Genomic DNA, 12,512 nt, shown 5'->3' with positions numbered 1-12,512 from the left:
TGCCTTAGAGTATCAACAAACTCCCCTCTAAACTTACCATTATCCATGTCTTTCTTCTTGGTGAATATTAACACAAAGTACTGATTAAGGACCTCACCCATTTTCTCTGGCCCCACACAAATGCCCTCTTTTGTCCTTGAGTGGACTTACCCTCTCCCTAGTTAGCCTCTTGCTCCTATTGTACATATAAAATTACTTGGGATTCTCCTTAATCCTATTTGCCAAGAACATTTCACAGTCCCTTCCAGAACTAATTTCTTTTTCAAGTTATTTTCTGCCTCCTTTATACTGCTCAAGGGGCTTGTCTGATTTCTGTTTCCTAAACCATAAAATGCTTTATTTTTCTTTTTAACTAAACTTGCAACATCACTTGTCATCAAAGGTTCTAGAATCTTGCCATCCTTATCATTCATCCTGATAGCAACATGCTGATCAACTTTTTAAAAACTTCCCCATCACATATGAATTTTCCTTCAAATAGCTGCCCACAAATCGATTTTTCCATTTCCTAATACTGTTACAATTAGCCTTCTTCCAATTTTACCTGAGAAGTTGTGACATTATCAGTTATCAAATTCAATCAAAATTCTGCCTCCTTCACAATGGACATCCGATCTTCAATTTTGAAAATCTAGACTCTGAATTTCTTCAAAAGATGCTCTGAATCAAATTGCAAAGGCAGCCTGCCCTGTAGTTTTCTTGAAATTTCATTTCACTGGATTCCCCAAATTGTCACTGTTCAGGAGTTTCTCTGAACTGAGTCTTCCAGCTGCTCTGGTATAAATGTTGCTCGTGGGCTTTCTTGTGTCCCACCTCTCAGCTGCATCAAATGGCTTCTTTCACTTCAAGAGTCACCAACTCATCCAAACTAATGGCAGCACTCTAGCTGTCTGCAACCGTCTCTGAATGGCTACAACTGACTCTCCAACTTAGGCTTCTCCAAACGCACTGAATAGTCTAACGGTAATGCTTTAGATGCATGAAGTCTCTTTCTCTGAACCTGACCAAACCTGGTCTCTGAGCTACTGTTTACTGACACTTGACTTTGAGTTAAGCGAACATTAGACGTACAGCCTGTATTTCAAGGCAAAATCAAACACAACAGCATTGGAACATCTTGTATTACAAATTTTAGAATCACTAGTTGGCAATGTCAGAATACAAGAACATATAAAATGGATGTATCATAATATGGATAATAACATATGGAATGGCTCCACTTGCAAAGCTAGAAAAGTTAACATGTTTTCAACTGATGTATTCATTTACCATAGAATGTGCAGAAGGTACGAATTTATCAAACTTATTTCCATAGATTGCTTTGGAGTTACAAAGTTGAGGGAGGCATGGAAAGAAATAGCTTACTGATATCAGGCAACAAATAGTTTTTAAATTGTTGGTAACCTTAACCATACAATAGAATCGCCACAATGTGGAAGCAGGCCGTTCAGCTCTTCAAGTTCACAATGACCCTCCAAACAGTATCTCACCCAGAACCATCCCTACCCAACCTAACCCTGTAATCCCGTGTTTCCCATACTTTACCCACCTAGCCTGCACATTCCTGGACACTATGGGCAATTTAGCATGGCCAATCCACCTAAGCTGCATATTTTTGGTCTGTGGGAGGAAACCAGGGCACCCAGAGGAAACCCATGATGGGAAAACGTGCAAACTCACTGTTGCTCAAAGGGTGGAATCAAACTATGGTCCCTGGTGGTGAGAGACAGAAGTCCTAACCACTAAGCCACCATGTATATGTGCTGCTAAGGTAAAGATTCAACTATTGGCTTTACATATTATGAAACCACAATCACAGTTCTCTATGTTATAAATACAAAATTTATAAGGTTATGTTTTGGGACTGTTCTTTAGTTAAGAATAAAATAGATGCATGAAGAGGTGGATGTGACCTGTTTTGAATATTGTCAGACAAGACATTCAATAGTTTGGTTGTTAAATGTTAATGGAAGCCCAGGTTATCATACTGAGAAAAGGTGCAAGTTAATTCTGGAATTTCCCTAAGTTATGGAGGCTCTATTGTTATGACACCGGGTAAACCCTTCTGCTAATTTAAACACAAAAGCTCATCTCGCCTCATCATGTGTAAAATATGAGTGACAAAGAACTACCAAATACCAGGATTTAAAGAAAAAAATAATTTATTCTTTAACTCCCAAGAAAAGAGAACATTAAGCAACACTATCTACACAGTAAACTTTCTTTGTCTTAAAAATTTATCTACCTCCCACACTACAACACTATACTAGTCTGATAAAATTCCCCGATTAAGTTAAAAAAAAATTCAGATTTCAAAACCAGCCAGCTGTTGGTCTTCCCTTTGTACTTTTCTCTGTAGATTTTCCTGTCATCTTTTCTTCAGTCTTCTATTGCATGGATTTAATATGAAAAGGTACCTTTTAGAGAGCGATTCTGCGGGCAGTCTGTGTTCTACTGGTGCCCTCTGCTGGTCTGGATAACTGTTCACAATGCCAGGTTCTTACACCCCAAAACATTGGATCGTCTCATTGGTTTTATGTCATCAAAACATTATAATTCAAATTCAATTGGATTTTGGTAACTTGGGCATAATTTAAACTGATTGGCCAAATTCAAGTTTGTTGTGTAACATAGCAACTCAGCTCCAGCTATTTGTTTCACAGTCAAATGTTACATTTTTAAATTTTCAGCACACTCTGTGCTTGTTACGTCCTTACCAGCTTTCACTCTCTCTTAAAAGTACAGTACATTACCTACAACTTCATAACACTACGGAGATTCTAAAATGACAGGTGAGCCCAAGAGGCAGAAGCCACTGCATTTCTGATGGATCCAATTTTAGGCAGTAGAATAAGAGGCAATATTCACATGAAGGAAATTCAGACTTATCATGACAAGGTGAACTCTGCTGAGATCAAATAAAACCTATTTTGACTGCTCCAGTACATTGAATCTTCTGTGTGAGTCAAGAAATTATGGAGTGGACATGAAGACTGCTGATTGACTAAGATCTGCATAACAGTCAAAATGCAAAGTTATTTAAATCCTCAGCCATTTAAAAGAAAAGAAATTAAAACACGTTTCAAGCGTCAGTGCGAATTAAACTATTTTCTAGTCATTTCAATATTCGCTTGTTGACATTCCCCTCGAGGCTTCTAATAATTGCTTGACTGATTTTCAAAAGCTAGACTTCTCTCATCAGGAATTCACATTTTGTTAGGCAGCTCAGAGGCTATAAAATGTTTTTGTGTTAATGTGGGGTAATGGATTGAAGTTTGTTTTTTATAACAGATTAATTGAAATTTAAAAGGTGTGAATAGGTTTTCACAAACATGCATTTAAAATGTAATGAAGAATGTCTTATACTTTTAGAAACAGAGATTGCTGGAAAATCTCAGCAGGTCTGGCAGCATCAGTGCAGAGAAATCAGAGTTAACATTTTGAGTCGTGACCCTTTTTGCTGAGCTTTTTCTGCAATCTATACTTTTGTTCCTGATTTATAACATCACAATTCTTTCAATTTTTACATTTTTAGAACTTTATTTTAACTGAACAGTCTTCCAATTTTACGTACTCTGTGGCAAGGACTGCATAAGGCCCATGAGTGATAGGTGGGTTGGATTAAGTTGGCATGGGGACATGAAGATGACATGGGGAGTGGAAAGAAGGTGATGCGGTATGAGGGGTTAGGGCTGAAGGGTCTATAATGTAACCAAACAATGGGGCAGAATTTCAAAGAGTAGAGGTGCACTTCAACCAAAAAAACCAAAAGAACTTGCACATGCTGAAAATTAGAAACAAAAACAGAAAGTGCGAGAGAAATTCAACAGGTCTGGCAACACCTGTGGAGAAAAAACAGAGCATAGAACATAGAACAATACAGGCCCTTTGGCCCTCTATGTTGCACTGCCCTGTGAAACCAATCTGAAGCCCATCTAACCTACACTATTCCATTCTCATCCATATGTTTACCCAATAACCATTTAAAGTTGGCGAGTCTACTATCATTGCAGGCAGTGTGTTCCATGACCCTACTACTCCCTGAGTAAAGAAGCTACCTTTGACATTTGCCCTATACGTATCACCCCTCAATTTGAAGCTGTGCCTCCTCATACCAGCCATCACCATTCGAGGAAAAAGGCTCTCACTGTCCACCTAATCTACCCTCTGATTATTTTGTATGTCTCAATTAAGTTACCTCTCAACCTTCTTCTAACGTAAACAGCTTCAAGGCCCTCAACCTTTCCTCATAAGACCTACCCTCCATACCAGGCAACATCCTAATAAATCTCCTCTGAACCCTTTCCAAAGCTTCCACATCCTTACTTGTGCTTCTTGCTTCTTAGCCAATTTTTGATCTGAATTGCTCTTACATTTTGACTGGTTTGCCATCAGAGACCTTGCCAATAGCCTTGCTAAAGTTTTGGCAAACTGCATTAAATGCATTACCTCATTGACACTCCTGGTTATCTCCTCAAAACATTTGATCAAGTTTATCAAACATGACCTTCTCTTAATGGTCCATACTGATCATCCCTTGTTAATCTAAGTATCTCCAAGTGCAGATATATTCCATCCTTCAATTTTTTTCTAATAAAACATTCTCACCACTGAGGTTAAACTGACTGGCTTATAATTTTGTGGTCTGTCCCTTCCTCAATAATGGGATGACCGTTGCAGTCCTCCTTAAGATATACAAGCAGATAAATGCCATTTAGCCCATAAAGTCTAATTCACAATCAAAAACAAAAACATTACTAAAATGTGGGCCTCAGTAGTAATAGCAGATACTTGACTGTAGGTAACATCAGAGTGGAATTCTCATATCCATGCATTAAATTTTACTATAGTAATCACAAATTGAAATCCTGGCTGTTTTCATCTCTCTAGCCAAAGATTCTGAAGGCAATAATTTAACCACATTAATACAAAGAATATATGTTGAATATAAAGAATATTATAGCACCGTGGTTCAGTGGATAGGACTACTGCCTCACAGCACCAGGGTCCCAGGTTTGATTCCAGCCTCGGGCGACTGTCTGTGTAGAGTTTGCACATTCTCCCTGTGTCTGCGTGGGTTTTCTCCGGGTGCTCAGGTTTCCTCCCACAGTCCAAAGACGGGTAGGTTAGGTGAATGGCCATGCTAAATTGCCCATAGGTTAGGTGCATTAATCAGAGGGAAATGGGTCTGGGTGGGTTACTCTCCGGAGGGTCAGTGTGGACTGGTTGGGCCAAAGGGCCTGTTTCCACACTGTAGGGAATCTGATCTAATCTAATATACACTGTGGAAGCTTGCAATTTGAAATAAAAACAGAAATTTGTAGAAAAACTCAGCAAGTATGGCCACAAATGTGGAGAGAGAAACAAAGTTTTGTGCCTGATTCAATACTTCAGAACTCAGAATGTAACCCTATTGTTACATCACCAGAGATTGGTTAACATTAGTGCTGGGGATCAACATGGGATATTATCACTTGAACAAATCCAATGAGCTCATGAATGGCAGAATCTTTGCTCTGGGGTTAGGTTCAGAATAGGACCAGGCTCACTGCCCTAAAATCAGGTCAGAGGTGGTGACAGAAATGGCTGAGAGCCAAAGCAAGCTGGAGCTGGAAAAACTCATGTCTGGTAGCATATGTGGAGAGAGAATGCAGAGTTAACGTTTCAGGTCCAGTGACCCTTCTTCAGAACGATGGTAGCTAGGAAAAGGTTGGTATTTATGTAGAAGAAGGGGATGGGGATGAGTAAACAATAGGTAGAGATAGAGCCCAAACAGAGAGAGAAAAACTGTTGAATAGGCAAAGGACAAAGATAAAGGTCAACCTGGGAGAACGAATAGCTGCCAATGGGAATTATTAGCAGCTGACAATGGTTTGTATGTGGTAGCATCCCAGGTGATGACAAGGCCTGACATGCAGGTGTTGGGGTAAGGGTATGGCCACAAGCCCTAAAATTATTGAACTTGATATTGAGTCCAGAAGGCTGCGGAATTCCCAAGCAGAAAATTAGGTACTGCTCTTTCCATAAAGGAGGATCATTGGAGCTGAAACATTAACTCTATTGGACAGAGCAGAGCCAGGAATGGATGGATAGCGCTGGGTGAGGAATGGATTTTGCAGGTTTCAGGATTTAGATCTTTCATTAAGATCAGGGAAGGTGGTAAAAGAGAGGGAGGTGTGGCTTTGTTAGTCAAGGACAGTATAACGGTGGCTTGCAAGAACTTTTGACGAGGACTCGTCTACTGAGGTTAAAAACAGGAGAGGTCACACTGCTGGGAGCTTTTTATAGGCCTCCGGAAAGTTCCAGGGATGTGAAGAAGAGGATTGGCAAAACGATTCTGGGTAGGAGTGAAAGAAACAAAGTGGTCATTATGGGGGTCTTTTACTTCCCCAACATTGACTGGAGATGCTATAATTCTAGTACATTGGATGGATCAGTTTTTGTTCAATGTGTGCAGAAGGTTTCCTAACACAGCATGTTGAAGGGCTGACAAGAGAGGAGGCCACACTGAATCTGGTCCTCCAGCAGGCCAGGTATTAGATTTAGTGGTAGGTGAGCATTTTGGAGATAGTGACCATAATTCGGTTACATTTAGTTTAGTAATGGAAAGGGATCGCTACCTGCCATAGGGCAAGAGTTATAGATTGGGAAAGGGCAATTATAATGCAATTAGGCAAGACTTAGGAGGCATAAAATAGGGTAGCAAAATGCAGGGGATGCAGACAATCGAAATGTGGAGCTGGTTTAAGGAACAGGTATTGCGTATCCTTGATAGGTATGTCCCTGTCAAGCAGGGAGGAAGTGATATGGTTAGGGAACCATGGGTTAATAAAGAAATTGTATCTCTTGTTAAGTGGAAGAGGGAGGCTTGTGTGATGTTGAGACGAGATGGTGCAGATGCGGCGATGGAGAGTTACAGATTAGCTAGGAAGGATTTAAAGAGAAAGTTAAGAAGAGCAAGGAGGGGACATGAGCAGTCTTTAGCAGGTAGAATATAGGAGAAGCCTAAAACTTTCTATAAATGTGTGAGGAATAAAAGGATGACTAGATTAGGAATAGGGCCATTCAAGTGAGAAATTGTGTGTGGACTCTGTGGAGGTAGGAAAGGTGCTAAATGAATATTTCTCATCTGCTTTTACTCAGGAAAAGGAGAATATTGTTGAGGAGAAGATTGAGATAGTGACTATTAGACAAGAAAGGATTGAGGTTAGTAAGGAGGAGGTGTTATCAATTCTAGAAGGTGTGAAAGTAGGTAAATAACCTGGGCCAGAAGGAATTTATTTGAGGATTCTCTGGGAAGGTGGGAGGAGATGGCGGAGTCTTTGGCCTTGGTCATTGAGCCATCATTGTATACAGGCTTAGTACCAGAGGACTGGAGGATTGCAAATGTTGTGCCCTTGTTCAAGAAGGGCAGTCGAGATGACCCAGGTAATTATAGACCAGTGAGCCTTACGTCTGTTGTAGGAAAAGATTTGGAAAGGATTATAAAAGATAGGATTTATAATCTAGCAAGCAACAATTTGATTGGAGATTGTAAATATGGATTCATCAAGGGCAGGTTGTGTCCCAGAAGGTGACCAAGCATGTGGGTGAGGGTAGGGCAATTGATGTGGTATACATGGACTTCAGTAAAGCCTTTGGTAAGGTTCCAATGGTAGCCTATTCGAGAAAAAGTAGAGGCATCAGATTGAGTGCAATTTAGCAGTTTGGATTAGAAACTGGCTTTCATTAAGTGATGGTTGATGGAAAATATTCAGCCCAGAGTCCGGTTACTAGTGATATACCGCAACGATTTGTTTTGGGACCATTGCTGTTTGTCATTTTTATAAATGACTTTGACGCAGCATAGGTGGATAGGTTAGTAAGTTTGCAGATGACACTAAAGTCGGTGGAGTGGTAGACAGAATGTTGCAGGTTGCAAGGGGACTTGGATAAACTGCAGAATTGGGCTGAGAGGTGGCAAATGCAGATAAATATGAGGTGGTTCACTTTGGGAAGAATAACAGGATCAATAGAAAGATTCTTGGTAGTGTGGATGTGCAGAGGGATCTTGGAGTACATGCACATAGCCCCCTGAAAGTTGCTACCCAGATTGATAGTGCTGTTAAGAAGGCATGTTAGATTTTGTTGGTAGAGGGATTGAGTTCCATAGCTGTGATGTTATGCTGCAACTACATAAAATGATAATGTGGCCTCACTTAAAATATGGTCGCTCCACTACAGGATGGATGTGGAAGCATTGGAAAAGGTGCAGAGGAGATTTACTAAGCTATTGCCTGGTCTGGAGGAAATCTCTTATAAGGAAAGGCTGAGGGACTTGGGTCTGTCCTCATTGGAAAGAAGAAGGCTAAGAGGGGATTTAATAGAGGCATACAAGATGATCTGAGGATTAGATAGGGTGGACAGTGAGATTTTTTTCTAGGATGATGACGTCTGCTTGTATGAAGGGGCATAGCTGCAAATTGAGGGGCAATAGATTTAAGATAGATGTCAGAGGCAGGTGCTTTACTCATAGAGTGGTAAGGGCATGGGATGTCCTGCCTGCCAATGTAGTTAACTCAGCCACATTAGGAAGATTTAAACAGTCCTTGGATAAGCACATGGATGATGATGGGATAGTGAATGTGGACGATCTGAGAATAGTTCAAGGGTTGGCATAACATTGAGGCCGAAGACCTGTTCTGTGCTTTATTGTTCTATGTTCTATGCTCTGTTTTCTCTCCATAGATGCTGCCAGACCTGTTGAATTTCTCTAGCAATTTCTGTAATGTTCTTTGTTCTATGATTGTAAAAGGATATTTGTGACAGGAAATCCGTTTCCAGCATTCCACAGGGTTCAATGCTGGAGTACTTAATGTTTATAGTGTACAATAATGATTTGGACTGAAATATCGAGTCTATGATGAGGACATTTGCGGATGACATGAACATAGGTCATTGGTGAGGAGCTTAGCCACAAGTGCAGGAGGATGTCAATCTAATAGTCAGGTGGGCTAGCAATGGCAAATGGAATTCAAGAGAAAACATTGTGAAGTAATACACTAGGAAGGGCTAGTAAGATTATAATATGAATAGAAGGACCCTGGAAATTACTGAAGTTTAGAGACCCATTGATTTGCATATCCACAGATCCCTGAAGGGAGTATTATATGTAGATAAACTGGCTAAAACAAAAATGGGATATTTACCTTTATTAGCTGAGGCATAAAATACAAGAGCAGGGAGGTTATTTTGGAATTGTATAAAACAATGGTGGGGCCGTAACTACAGTACTGTGTGCAGTCCTGGTTACCACATAATAAGAAGGATGTAATTGCACTAATGAGATGGAAAGGAGATATATCAGGATGTTGCCTGAGCTAGAAGGTCTGAGCTTTGAGGAAGGATTAGATAGTCTGGGGTTTTGTCCTTGGAGCAATGAAGGCTGAGAAGGGACCTGACAGACCTGTATAACAGTATGAGGACCATAGACAGGGTGGATGGAACACACTTTTTTCTCTTAGTAGAGGAGTCTATTAACAGGGACAAATAAGCTTAAAATGTAGAAGGCTAAGAAGAGACTTAAGAATTTTTTCATCCAGAGTGTGGTGGGAGTCTGAGAACTCACTCCCTGAAAGGTGGTTGAGTCCGAAGCCCATGTAAACAAGTTTTAAATATTTACTTGCATTGCCTTATCATCCAGGGCTTTGGGTCAAGAGCTGGAAAATGGGATTAATGCAGTCAAATCTAGATTGATTTGTGCAGATATGATAGACTGAATAGCTCCTTCTTTGCTATAAATGTCTGAATCAGAAGCCTTAACATAAGATTTCACAGTAATCAGTGTCTTTAAGCAGCACAACTGATTGTAACTGATTCAGGATCGGAACAATGCATCCTTTCTCACTTGCTTCAGAATACATAATAACATCTCTGAACAGGTTGATTAGAAAAATAGGTTTAAAAAATGCAACCTCCAGCATTGCAAAGACAGTAGGATTGCAATAAATGAGTCATTCTTTCATGTTTTAATGTTCTTGGTCTTTCATTTTTTGAAAAATTTACATCAATTGACTGGTCAGTGAGGCAACAACACAAAGTAGCCAAGCAGAGGCTATAGCCAAGTTTGGTATCCATGGGGATGGCCTCAACCAGGGCCTTGGGCTCATGCCACAATACAGGTGACCCCACATGCTCACAGACAGACACACAGATGCAAACTCACAGATAAACATGCACGTGCACACAGACACACACACTCATGCAGACCCTCTCTCTTACACAAGCTTTCTCATACATTCAACACATACACTCCCACACTCACATGCACCCTCTCACAGACTTATACCGCTTTACACTCACACTTGTACATATACACACACTCTCTCACAGACACTCATAACTCCAGCTCCCCCCCCCCCGCCCCCCATACATACATACACACAGATACATGTTTGTAAGGTAAATTTGTACTTGCAGAATTACATTTTCCTTTGCTCAAAAACTGCATGAATCTATATAAGATTCTGTGAATCCATTTTTTAGCTTAGAAACAATGTGAAAATTGAGGCACAGACTGTCTCACACAGGACACCTTACACCTTCAATGCATTATCTGGGCCGACATGACACCAATTGTTAAAGTTCACTTAAGCATGTAACTTTAAAAAAGTTTTGCGATTTATATGTGAAAGAACTGAAACCAACATGGTCATTCTAAAAGATGACAGACTGAACAAACAATCCAGATCTTTTTCAATATATAATTTCAGTTATATCACACTGTAAACTTGTGCTATAAATTTATGAGCTTATACTCCACAACCAACTGATGAAGGAGCAGCGCTCTGAAAGCTTTCAAATAAACCTGTTGGACTATAACCAGGTGTTGTGTGATTTTTAACTCTGTCTACCCCAGTCCAACACCGGTATCTCCAAATCATGACTGGTGATTCCTGTTCTCTTCGAATAAATACCTACTGCAGTATATTACACATGTATATATCTTCAATTGACTGTTGGTAAAATATCTATACACCAATGCAAAGGCTATTGAGGTGCATTGGTTCTTCCCTCTAAGTCAGAAGGCCAGAGTTCAAGTCCCACCTGCTCCAGAAGCGTGTAATAATATCTCTGAAAACGCTGATTAGAAAATATTTATGCAAGGTTTGTGAAGGTTTGTAGCTCAGGTTGAGGTTTAGGGTGTAGGTTTGCTCGTTGAGCTGTAGGTTTGATATCCAGACGTTTCATTACCTGGCTAGGTAACATCATCAGTGGCGACCTCCAAGTGAAGTGAAGCTGTTGTTTCCTGCTTTCTATTTATATCTTTCTCCCGGTGGGGGTCCTGGGGTTCGTGGTGATGTCATTTCCTGTTCATTTTCTGAGGGGTTGATAGATGGCATCTAGATCTATGTGTTTGTTTATGGCATTGTGGTTGGAGTGCCAGGCCTCTAGGAATTCTCTGGCATGTCTTTGCTTAGCCTGTCCCAGGATAGATGTGTTGTCCCAGTCGGAATGGTGTTTTTTCATCCATGTGTAGAGCTTCGAGGGAGAGAGGGTAATGTATTTTTGTGGCTAGCTGGTGTTCATGTATCCTGGTGGCTAACTTTCTTTCTGTTTGTCCTATGTAGGGTTTGTGGCAGTCCTTGCATGGAATTTTGTAGATGACGAGTAAAAAGTGAAGTCTGCAGATGCTGGAGATCAGAGCTGAAAATGTGTTGCTGGTTAAAGCGCAGCAGGTCAGGCAGCATCCAAGGAACAGGAAACTCGACGTTTCGGGCATAAGCCCTTCATCAGGAGTGAGGAAAGTGTGTCCAGCAGGCTAAGATAAAAGGTAGGGAGGAGGGACTTGGGGGAGGGGCGATGGAGATGTGATAGGTGGAAGGAGGTCAAGGTGAGGGTGATAGGGCGGAGAGGTCAGGAAGAAAATTGCAGGTTAGGAGGGCGGTGCTGAGTTTGAGGGAATCGACTGAGACAAGGTGGGGAGAGGGGAAATGAGGAAACTGGAGAAATCTGAGTTCATCCCTTGTGGTTGGAGGGTTCCCAGGCAGAAGATGAGGCGCTCTTCCTCCAACTGTCGTGTTGTTATGTTCTGGCGATGGAGGAGTCCAAGGACCTGCATGTCCTTGGTGGAGTGGGAGGGAGAGTTAAAGTGTTGAACCACGGGGTGGTTGGGTTGGTTGGTCCGGGCGTCCCAGAGATGTTCCCTGAACCGTTCCGCAAGTAGGCGGCCCATCTCCCCAATATAGAGGAGGCCACATCGGGTGCAGCGGATGCAATAGATGATGTGTGTGGAGGTGCAGGTGAATTTGTGGCGGATATGGCAGGATCCCTTGGGGCCTTGGAGAGAGGTAAGGGAGGAGGTGTGGGCGCAAGTTTTGCATTTCCTGCGGTTGCAGGGGAAGGTGCCGGGAGTGGAGGTTGGGTTGGTGGGGGGTGTGGACCTGACGAGGGAATCACGAAGGGAGTGGTCTTTGCAGAACGCTGATAGGGGAGGGGAGGGAAATATATCCCTGATGGTGGGGTCCATTGGA

At 41.4% G+C, this 12,512-nt stretch overlaps 1 protein-coding gene across 1 annotated transcript in view; it reads right to left on the bottom strand.

Moving 5' to 3' along the window:
* LOC132832214 (phosphatase and actin regulator 1-like) overlaps positions 1-12,512 on the bottom strand; it is a 488,261-nt gene that overhangs the window by 57,309 nt on the left and 418,440 nt on the right. The window lies entirely within an intron of this gene.

The sequence above is a fragment of the Hemiscyllium ocellatum genome, chromosome 34, assembly GCF_020745735.1.
Source record: "Hemiscyllium ocellatum isolate sHemOce1 chromosome 34, sHemOce1.pat.X.cur, whole genome shotgun sequence".
NCBI classification, from domain to species: Eukaryota; Metazoa; Chordata; class Chondrichthyes; order Orectolobiformes; family Hemiscylliidae; genus Hemiscyllium; species Hemiscyllium ocellatum.
This window is presented reverse-complemented; position numbering and strand designations above follow the sequence as displayed.